Source organism: Streptopelia decaocto (genome assembly GCF_964273445.1).
Source record: "Streptopelia decaocto genome assembly, chromosome: 2".
NCBI classification, from domain to species: Eukaryota; Metazoa; Chordata; class Aves; order Columbiformes; family Columbidae; genus Streptopelia; species Streptopelia decaocto.
The window spans coordinates 20698853-20710882 of NC_138655.1; the positions used below are offsets into that span (position 1 = coordinate 20698853).

Sequence of the window (12030 nt, forward strand, 5' to 3'; positions counted from 1 at the left end):
AATCAGATGTATTCCTACAGAAAAGTATTAAAGGAACCTGAAGTTTACTTCATGCATCATGTAGGACGGAGTCCAGTGCTCCTCATTGTCCATTCCTCTGTCAGATCATATGTTGCAAGAACACTTCTCCACTGTCCCCTGAAGATGTCCTCGGGCATGTATACCCCATTTTAAATTCTACATTGCTCCTCTCCCATTCACATCCCTGTCAACAACCTTATCACACTGTGTTTTGATTCCAGATGATTCACGTGTTGTGGCATGAAGATACAGGAAAGAAAATTAAGTTGTAACTATTGAAACAAGGATTAGCAGGACAAGATGAGAGAAAAAAATATCCTTGGAAGAGGCTCAAAATTTGATGGCTAAAATGTTATGGATATAATAATTAAACTAAATGCTGGCTCTTATCAGAGTGCAACACACCAAAGTATTTGTTGTTTTGTTGCACATTTTTATCTTTTTCTGGTGCTAGAAATAGCCATATAGTTAGAGAGCACCTCTCAAAGAAAATTTCCATGAAAAGTTGAGATCCAATACAAACTTCGAAAAGTTGTCAGTATCAAATGCTAAACAGTTCTGTAACTGGGGATTTTTTTTTTTTTCTGAGAATAAGTAAGTCAATAAAAATCATAAAGTACAAATCACAACAGTGAAAGTATTAAGAAAGTTTAAAATTATACATACTTTATTAGATTGCAACAAACAATATGAAGCATTTACAATGTTGTATTACACAAACCTTGAAAACCAGACTGTATTACACCTCAGAAAACTTTTAGTGAATGTTTATCATAAGCGCCGTCCAGATAGTCTCAGGGTTGTGTTTTGTTCTGGGTTTTTTTTATGAGAACTAGTATTTATATATATATATGCTCAAGCCAAAGATTTAGGAACCAATTAGTGGTTTTGGCACCACAGTATGAGTATCAAACTTCAGACAACTTAATGAAGGGTTTTTTTCCACATACTGATGTAATTTGAAATTCAGTCTCCTTTAAGAACCACCCAGCCCAAAATGCATATGCATAACACTCTGGAACCGTATGTCCACAGTATGCATTGTACTGTCTTTCTAAATTATCCACAATAATCCATCTTTGTGGTTCCATGCTGATGAAGCATCTTTAAAATCAACACAGCTATTCTGCCACAAAATCAGAGAAGCACAGACCTGAACAAGCTCACCTTGAATATTTTCTCTAAGTAAAATGATTTTTACCGCTTTATCCTCAATCTTTGAAATATATCAGACAATGTTTTATTTATAACAAATGATACGCCACTGCATAATCCTACAATACTCAGACAAAATTACGGAAAATACTGGGAAGTTTTTCTATCTGTAATCTCCGAGAAACTGTTGTGAAGTCAAGTATGGCTGTTCATGTTTTCCAGCTTGAACACATTGCTTAATGGCCTTGAGGGAGACAAAGTGGGGCAAGGGCAAAGAGTAAGCTATGATAGGACAAGTTGATTAATTTTTTCCTAAAATATCATAAAACATGCACCAGACACACTAGACTGCTTGTCTGCACTGGCAAAACAGGCATACACCACCACCTTCTCCACAAATATGGTTTAATAAGCTATAGAGTAAAAAATAGGTTTTGGAATCAGCCCTGATTATTAAAACGCTCATTCAGAAAGCTTTGAAATATTTGGGGAAAACAAACAAACAACAAAAAAACATGGGCTTAGATGCCCTCTACACAGCTGTTTTAGAAGGTCTAAGCTAATCAGCCATCTGCAGGTAGAACTGGGAACAGTGGCCATTATGCAGCCACAGATCTCCAAACATCGGCTTTAATCCTTATTACTTGTGCTTACCTAAATATCAGCACAGCTATATTATTATACTAGTTTTAGCTCCAGGCCATACTTCTGGATGTTTCATTCTGGGGTTTCTCACTGATGCTATTAGACCGTGTTTAAATAACTAAAGATTTTGTCACTAATCAAAAGTGAGGTCTGATGCTATTAAGAAAACCATGCTTACTTTTGCTGTGTTGGTGAATAAGCAGAGTGATTGCATAGAAGAGTTTACTGTAGCATTTCTGTATGACCATCATTGTTGCACTTTACGAATATTGTTTACAGACACCCTCATTCAAAGCCAACATCAAGGAGAGAAAATAAGATGTACTATTCAATCCGTACCTTTCCTTTGAGCATGTGATGGTAAAGCACCCTAAAAAACGAAATGTGGTAATTAAAAATCTAAACCCAAACATGTGCTAAGCTGGTCTCACTGAGCTAAACACAGATACTGAGAACATCTCTTGCAATCCCATGACCACGATGTCCAGTTTCCTTTTCTGACTCTGAGCCATTCTGGACTGTTTATTTTTTTGGGTAAATACTGGTATCCAGTTTGTCACTTGCATGTCACATTCATTTTTTTAACTCTCAGCAAAAGCTAATTCTTTTGATTGGAGGTACAATGGTTCCTGGTGATAACATTTTTGTTGGTTTAGTTATATCATTCCAACTTTTACGAGAGTCTTAAGAGAGAGTAAATAAAGCAGTTTTCAAAGAGGAAGGAAGAAAATTTATTTTGATTTTTTTGATTTTTTTTCTTTAATGATATGCTGAACACAGGATATGCCACTGAAGCCAACTGAAACCAGCCAGTTTCAGAAATAAAGTCACTGGCACCTCTCACTAGGTGTTTGCATCCAGCTGTTGGACTACAGCTTTGCATGGTAAATAACACCATGCGGTGTATATAGTTTAATACATTAACACATCTGTCCTTCAGTTGTTCAAGCCAGTGTTGCTATGCAGTATGCTGCGTGCAATAATCTTAGCTGAATTAATGAGAAAAACACAACAAAGAACAAAATAGTTGTGGACCGATTACATGTCCCTTTTGATTCTCACCCCATCTGTTTCCAAAACCAGACATTGTTTCCTGGTCCTTTGCAATTACCAGGGTGTTATGTTGCCTTTATGACCAAACTGCAGTGGAGACAGCTGAAAAGTGCAAAGCTTTCTGGCAGCCTCTGCAGGTCCCTTGGCGCGTGAAACTACAAGAAACAATGTATTGTAATGCAGATGTTCAATGATTCCCTGCAGAATTTCATAGACTAGGAGTCCTTCACCGTGTGACCTACAGGGATTTGTACTTTACATAATATCCACTATATAGCATATGATGTCCAGAGCGAAGTATGAAGTGAATCTGATCATTCGTCCCTTGCACATGCCTCTCCCAGCTATCCACTTTTGTCAGAGAACACGAAGTCTTTTGTGCTTTAAACGTAAATGCCAACCAAAATAGAATACATTTCTAATGTGCATCACCTTTCATTCAGAGTTCAATGCCTTTTGAGTCAGGCCAACATTATTGCCTTATGCTGGACATCCTCAAGTACAAAAGAATTTAGGAAGACACCAGATCAATTTCAAATCTCCACAGTCTAGAAACTTGCTTACTTGCATATTAAGATGGTTTCCAAAGAACAATTTACAGCTAACATACTGAAAAATAAAAAGCCTTGCTATGTCAACTAAATATCTCACAAATGGGTAAATAAAGGTCCAGGAATAGTAAATGAATACCATAAATTAAAAACTTGATAGACTTGAAGGTTTTAGATAGTTTCACATTTCTGAAGCATTTTGAATAGCATAAAAGTGAAGTTTGCACCTGAAAATATTCTAAAAGGACAATTGTTTAAATAAAATTAAAATACTCCAAATGTGAAACGTGCATACAAAAAAATGTTACTTCTAAACAAAGTTCATTTCTACAGCAAGTAATTTTGAAATTCAATTTAAATTTGCATATACATGTTAATTGTCTGAAACAATGATAAGGAAATGGCATCCCAACTGACAGAGCAGTTGGAATGCCTGACAAGGGCTCGAATATTCAGTGATGAACTTGCTGCTTTTTGATATTTTAAGTTGCAAGTCAAATGAGGTAATGCTTACCCCCAAGTTTACAGAATCCCACTATATTTGAACCTTGAATTGTGAAAGGGATGCTACAAATGTCACCATAACAGGTTACATCAAGAGAGAAAATATCTCTAGGTTTTCAAAATTTAATATTGGCTAGTCACATGATTGTAGGGGAATTATATTATACCTCAATTTTCTCTTGTGACCACTATTTCTGGCTAGTGGGCACCTTTTCATTTTGTCCAAGTGTGGACATTTTCATTTGTCAGCTGTGACCAGAAAATGAAAATTCTCCCCATGACTTGATTTTATCTATTACACATGCTCAGTAGGCCATGCAGCAGCTTGTTTCCCACTAAAGTCAAATTTGCGTGTGAGAAAGATGACAGCAAAGGTTTGGTTGCTACTTCCACGTGAGTTCATGTAGCCACTCAGCTTCTCATCTTTCAGGCCTGTACAGGGAGCAGTCTGCCAACAAGATCAATTGCCAGTTTCTGTACTAAGTGTCTGATGAAGGTAAAGGAAGGTTAATTGCATGTGCCAAAGAATGGTTCTGGGCACTGAGGCCACGTAAAGCCGTATTTGTGTGCTGGGAGATTTCCTCAGCCTTTACATGGGTGACTGCACACAAACTACCTCCGGAGAATGGTCCCTGCAATGCTGTAACCCCTGCACCTTGGTATCTGCTTGGGCAGTGTCAGCTGGCCTCACCCAAAATCACACCAGGGACCATTTTAAAACTTCACAAGTACACACTACTCAGCTTCTGTCACAACTGAATTTACTAACACGGGTGTAGCCTATTTTTCCTTACACATCTTCTCATTATGAGTCAGAAATGTGCTCATCAGCAAAGAGCAGAGAGGTGAGGCCCTGGGGCAGCTCCTACAGCCAGCAGAGCAATTCCTCAGTCCCAGCTGGGCAGGGCAAGAGAGATATCCTGGTGCTCCTATAAAATGGCCCCAGGTTGTACACTAAGAATTAATTTAAAATATAATATTATTTAAATATTAGTTCTTACAATCATCTGATGACATAAGAATCTCAAGTTTTATTTCCAAACAATGGGGTAGGGGCAAACTTCAAGAGTTCATGATTTTAGCAGGGAGTCCCAATGATGTATGGATGAAGTCCCTAAGTTGTAGGCACTAACTACATCATAAAGGTCAAACAAGTTGAACATAGTGACATAGTGCAAGGGTACTTGGGGAACAGTGGTTTTAGTCAATCATCAGATCTAAAATGGAATGATGCAGACTTCTACAGATAGAGTTTCAGGTCATCAACACAAATCTGGGCTATGAATGGAACACAGCTGGGACTATTACTGTCCTTGGAGACTTGGATCAGTTCCATACACAAGACTGAAAATTATTTGAAGTCCTGTATTCAACACACAGGGGTGATAACCTCTTAAAACGGCTCCAGTATCAGAATCCAAACCATTAAGTCAGTGGTCCACTAGCATTTACTTCACTTACCTTAACAGTATTCAAGTGTCAGAACAAGACCTGCAGTGCCAGGGCAAACCTGATGACCATTACCCCCTTACTTTTGCTATTATGTGTCTGCACAGCCTCCTCCTGGTTCCAAAGCAGTGATGGAAACCAGACCAAGATCCCCAGAAATCCTCCCCTGCATCTCCCAGGTCCCCTCCCAACCCTCAGTATGGCAGCCCGGCTCTCTGCTTTTAATCCAATATCCACTTCACTACAGAAGATTTATTTAGACTGCCTCTTGTTTCATAAAGGGCTCCAAAAGTCTGTAGTGTTTTTTGACACTTTGTTATAATGTTTCTATGACCCCCCTACCCCCTCCTCATATACCAGCCCACCACCCAGCCTCATTTTCATATGGATACAAAGCATCAGGATAAAATGATGGTTCATTATAGTGGTACAGAGCTCTTATCTTCATCCGGCAAGAGTCATTTCCTTCCAAAGATTGAAATGCAAATGTGAAAATTAATGATAACTGCATTATCTGATAGCAGAGATAATACCGATTCACTGTCAGAGTAACACACAGTCGTTCTATGATTTCCTCTGCTTCTTCACAATATTCTTCTTACTGTCAGACTATATCTATGGTTAACTATGTTTCATGGATTTTTGTTAATTTACATCAAATAGCATTTCCAAGATCTTATATCTACCACATTTCCCCAATCAAAAAAGAAATGAAATCAGGACAGTAATCTCCAAGTCCTTCTTAGGACTGATTTAAAAAGAAAGAAAGGGGAAAAAAAAAAAAAAAAAAAAAAGAGGGAAAAAAAAAAAAGGTAAAAATGGGAAAAAACCCCCTATCATTAATGTCTGTTTCCATCTTGCAGTGGTCTACCAACCATTCCAATCCATATTATACACTTTTGCTTTGTAACCTGAACTAAATAGTGCAGAGTAAACAATCAATAAATATTTACAGTGATTCTTGCGAATGGTTACAGGAAATCTATTCAGAAAAGGTTTTCAAACTACCTTTTCTAGCAGGTAAATTGTAAATCTGGCATGTCAGACGTTCACTAGAACCCTTCTGATCCACATGTAACTGAAACAATTCTCTGTTTCTGTTATTAGAAATGAATAGCAGCATAGCTCAGTATATCATGATTTTAAAGCACTATTTGATTTTTTGTTTAGTATTTTTCTTACACTTTCTGATACATTTTAAGAAAAACATCAACCTGTAATAGTAATTAAAAGAAAACTAGAGTGTGATACATTGAACTACCCTTTGTACTTTTTTTCAACAGTTCTCTGATATTTGTATATGAGTTATGGCGAGTCTTCTAGGATGTAACATGAGTTGTGATTTCATCCTGCTTTATATTATCAATAGCAGAAGCTCTGTTCTCTGCTGATTTACTAGAGGCAGAATTTTACACAGGAAAACTTTCACTTCATGTGGAGATCAATGTAAACAATACATAAAAAATGAACATAAAATGACAATGAGAGTTTAAGGTCTTATTTTCCACACCATAGTTTTATTTTCATTTTGGATATGCGGACAAATCACATGTTCTCACTTTCTATGAAAAATTCAGACACCTTTCAAAAGAACTTCTAAGACTGACTTTCAAGACTATCCAAGTCACAAAATCAGCACATTCTGTGTTCTTTTACAGCTATGAAGGTAAGAAATCATGTAGGGAACAAGAACAATCTAGCTGACAGTATACTGCATGTGAATTAAGAAAAAAATCCCTCTTCAGGACCAAGATTTTCTGAGTGGCATTAATTTCACCTTTGTAAATGCCCCATACCGAGTTCCCCAACTGCTAAAACAGAGAATATTTCTGTGTCATAAGAGGCAGATACAACTTCCCCGACAGCTGAAACACTCACTGGTTATGGGATCTCTGTGGGAAGAAAGTCAAAAGAACTGAGCACACAGGAAGGTGGGGTGGGTTTGGAAAATGTTTTTGGCTTAGTCAGAAACAGTAGATTGTGTCCCATCTGTCTACAGTGAAAGAACTTTCCCTTGCATATTACTGACATAATAGGTACGGGATGTCTTCTACTGTATTGTTTTATTCCATCACTACAGAATAATACCACACAATTTAGAAGAGCACAGAGAATTTAGCATTCTTAGCATGGCTGGAATACACAATTACTAGAAAAATAAAAATTGGGAGTTCTTTATGTGGAGGACTGCTCGTACTTTTTCATGATAAATGCATCCAAATGGTATAATATTTATACATGTAATATATAGTTTATTCATTTATTCATTCCATTTTAGTTACATGGAATTATTATGGTTAGCCAGTCTAACTTCTCCCCCAGGGGAATCTACCCTTATTTAAAAAGTCCAGTGTTTACCACAGAACTGGATCATGTTCTCTAGGAAAGTATCTCATCCTGAATGTAAATATTTCTAATGACAGATGCATGGCTTTTCACAAGATGTTCCAATAAGTAATTTTTTAAGCACTAAAATCTGTTCTTTGTGTCTGAAACTACGGAGCTCTAATGTCCATTTAATCTTCTGATACTTTTGCTAGAAAGGTGCCCATTGTTATCAGATTTTCTCTCTGAATTTAAAATAGGTTGAAATCAGGTTGTCCTTTAATATTTTATTTGATAAAATAAATAGGAAAAAGACCTAGACTTTTTCATACCAATCCTTTCAATATTCTAGTGCGCTTCTCTAAACCTGTTTCAAATTTTAACATCATTCTTGAAGTGTTAATGCAGGACACAGAACCCCATTTCACCATCAAACAAGACTGTTAAACAGACAAGCAGGAGATTTGAGAACCCACACATACTCTTTGGCCACAATTCTTTTGGGCTCAACCCTGGTTCACTAAATCCCACGACTATCAGAGTGCTTAAATTAGCTCGGATTTAGCACATTTAACACATCGATCAGTTGTTGACAGAAGTACAGTCATCACTTACAGACAAATAGGTTTTCCAGCACAAATATATTTTAAGCAGGCTAGATATATTTAAATTACTCTATCGTTTTTCCTGTCCCCTGTAACTATTAAAAGCCATGACTTCTAATAGATCAATACCAATTTTCTAATATTTTTTTTTCTTACCACATTTTAAAATGTCATCTTACTATCATTAATGAAGCTACTGAGAGACTTTTAGTTACTTTTTACTTTTTTCTTTTTTCCTTTTAGTCAGGTATTACAGTTCCTAGCATCTGGTTACATTCACTGTCTCCCCATTCATTTTCAGCTTGTATTTTTCTATGTGTTGGGTTGGTTTGTTTTTTGTTTGGTTTGTTGTTTGGTTGGTTGTGGCTTTTTTGGTGTTGTTTTGTTTTGTGGGGTTTTGTTTGTTTATTTGGATCTTGGTTTTGTTTGTTTGTTTAAATTCCCTTCCAGGTAAAGTCAACATTGCCTTCATTTTTTATTATAACATTTAGAAACTCAAAAAAATTGTTCTTAAACATTTCCAAGTTATGATTAATACTGTTTCATTCAAATCTTTTCTCCCTTTTGATACAGTTTCTATTTGCTGTCTCTTAAAATGACAAGGACAGTGGGCTGAACAATACAGGCATGACCACGAGATGATAAACAAGCACTAATTTCTAATTCTGTAAACAATTTTTCTTTGTCCTTCAAGATGACATAAAATAGGTAATTTCTTTATATTGCATTCACCAATGTTTTAGTTGAGGGGCATGTTATCTGAAATTTTCAGAGATTTTAATAAAGTTCCGGTACGAAAGCACAGAACCTCTAGGATATTTCATTCATAGTTCCCCAAGTTCAGGAGGTTTTTGTTCTTACATAGAACAGATATCCATTAAAAAAGGGAATGATCCTGTTCTCCCATGTGATGGATGGTCTGTAGAAGACATGCAGGAGATCTGCCTTTTGTTTAATATATGTCAAAACACTGAGTGCTGGTCTCACATACACTGATATCCTAGCAACAATACAAAGGGTATAAAACTATAAACATCTACATGTATCAAGCCGTCCAACTGATAGCAAACAGTATATTTAAAGCTATAAAATGACCTCTGCTTCCATGTTAAAAAACACAAATCTTTTCACATAATTTTTTTTTTTAACCCCAGTCTTGCTTTGCAGACTCTTTCTATTCCTTGAACTGGCTATAATGGCAAAGGATCGGGTCCTTTACTATGTGTTCACATACAGTCTACTGACCTAAGATTCCATCATTTTAGAATAGTCTTCTCATTTAAAATAATTTTTTTAAAGTGAAGACAAAACCAATGAAAACTGAGGATAGTTTAAAAAACATTCAGGTAACACTCAAGGTGACTACAGAGCGTAGGCATTATCTGTGCAATTCCTTGATGGTCAGTGAAGGTCACAAGACTCTGTGATCTGCAAGATTGCTTCAGCAGAAACTCTTTGAAGCTACAGCACATTTAACTTTAGATTTTTCTTCATAAAAGTATTCTAATTACAAAGGCTTGGGAACGCATGCGAAGCATTTAACAATGCAAATTTTCAAACAAAATAAAACTCTAATTAATGCCAGAAGCTTAATTTTGACTCAGCCGTGAGCAAGTTTTCACTAATGAATAACTCACAGAACTTCAGTACTGGCAAGTACTGGCTCTGAAAATAACAGTATGTTCTCTTAGTGCTAAAAAAAGAAAAAAAAATGAAATAACAAAAAAGCTCTACTATTTATATGAATCCTTGAGTTGTCACAGTTCACATTATCAGCTGACAGTAACTTGTATCACGCAGAACACAGTCATTGTTGGATTAGAGAGCTCCACTTCAGTAAGGAGACCAGAGGCAGACCAGGTAACAAAGGTCATCAACTCTTTGAGGTGACATCTCTACTATGACTTGGTAAAGTTGCTGAATAAAAGTTCTTAATGATTCTGTTTGTGCTGTGCTAAAATATGTTCCTAAATAAGTAAAGTATTGCAAGCCTTCTTTTTTTTTCCCAAGGATCTGAAAGTTCTCTTCGCATTGCATGGTGGAAAATGATCTTCCGTTGATTTTTTATTTTTCTGTCTAACTTAATAACCAAATTCATTTCACAAAGCATGCATGATGGAGAGCACGGCATGTGGTATCTATCCACTCCTTTCTTTGTGCATATTATACCCTTGTGAAGAACCAATATTTAAATAAAACAAAAATGCTCATTTCATGTTGGTGGTCATCAGTTTTCTGAAGTCAAAATGAATTTTCCCACGTTCAGCTTTGAGTTCCATCTTATCCCATGTCAAAACTACCAATAAATATCACAAGAACTATACACAGCTTACTGATTTTTTTTTCCAACAAAATAAAAAATACTCCTTTTGATCCATACTGTCATAAAAGATCTCTCTGAAACATTTGTAGAAGATAGATAGCTCATATAAAAGGCAGTAACAGCCCACAAAATATTCAACCATGTTGAAATACACTAAAACCAAAAAAGTAACAAAAAATACTTATTTCAGATAGAGTTTATTGATAATAAAATTAAAAACAACTCATATGTTAATCATTGACAACCTTTAAGTTTACTACGAAGCTGGAAAAGGCCATTCTGAGATATCCAAAGATGTCTTTTCTATTTCTTTAAAATATACGGTGATGTATTTTAATACTAAATCTTGTTTTCACATAACACCATAGTGTTTTATACAGAATATCAACTTATTTGTGAATTATCATTAAGAACATTTGAAATAACACCATAATAATTAGACATCCTACGTCTTCATTTTTGTTTGTGCTGTATTTTCCAGCTATAGGTTTCTGAAAATTACCATTAGTTTTGTTCTTCTCTTCAAGAAGAGCATACAGGAATTTTCAAAATCAAGAAAAGATGAAAATGTGATTGAAATATAGGCTTTTGTTCTAATGAAATATTATTACTGGAACTCTTTTTGATGTACTCATCCTTTTTAGGGAAAATTTCTGTAAGAGATAGAGCTGTCCTGAGCGTATGTTTGGCTTCAGATGTACATGTTCCAACAACACTATTAAAATATAGTAAATATAATGGATTTTTAAGGCTCATTCCAGAATCCATACCCATGAAAACATTGCATTGAATTCAACTGCACGATCGCCTAATTGAGAAATGCAATTTACTCATCTTCAGTACTTTTATGGTACAACAGGGGTTTTACATATTGATACTGAAAAGATACTTGGAAGGTATTCCCATGTTACCATCACATCTATCTTAGCAATGCTATGTTTGCACCAACTTCACTGTGCATAATAGTTACTATGAAATACTGGTTTATTGTGAAGTTATTACACTGCATTGACTGCAATCCAAGGCATGCTAAATGATTTCTATCAAGCTAAAGCAGGTAAACGGAGTCCTTGAAAATGTCAGTAGATACCATTCCTATTTGTTAAGCTCAGCACGTTTCTAAATGTAGGCACAAAGCTCGAGTACAGAGACAGGCGTTTGGTTGCTCTTCTGGCTTCAGAAAATAGCAGAAAAGCTTCTACCTTAATATAACCATGGAACTGAGAACTTACTGATAATTTTTTTATCCTAAAATTCCAAGCAGCAACAACATTTTCCTTTATATAAAACAGGTATGTAAGGCATTTTATTTTGAACAGTTTACAAAATGGTATAGCCAAAATGTTTTTTTACTCAAGAACTTTATCTTAGTACTTATTCATCAATGTCCTGAACTTGA

At 35.8% G+C, this 12030-nt stretch overlaps 1 protein-coding gene across 1 annotated transcript in view; it reads right to left on the minus strand.

Annotated features, from left to right (window-relative positions):
- The window catches only part of ZFPM2 (zinc finger protein, FOG family member 2), a 311201-nt gene that overhangs the window by 217668 nt on the left and 81503 nt on the right, over nt 1-12030 (minus strand). The window lies entirely within an intron of this gene.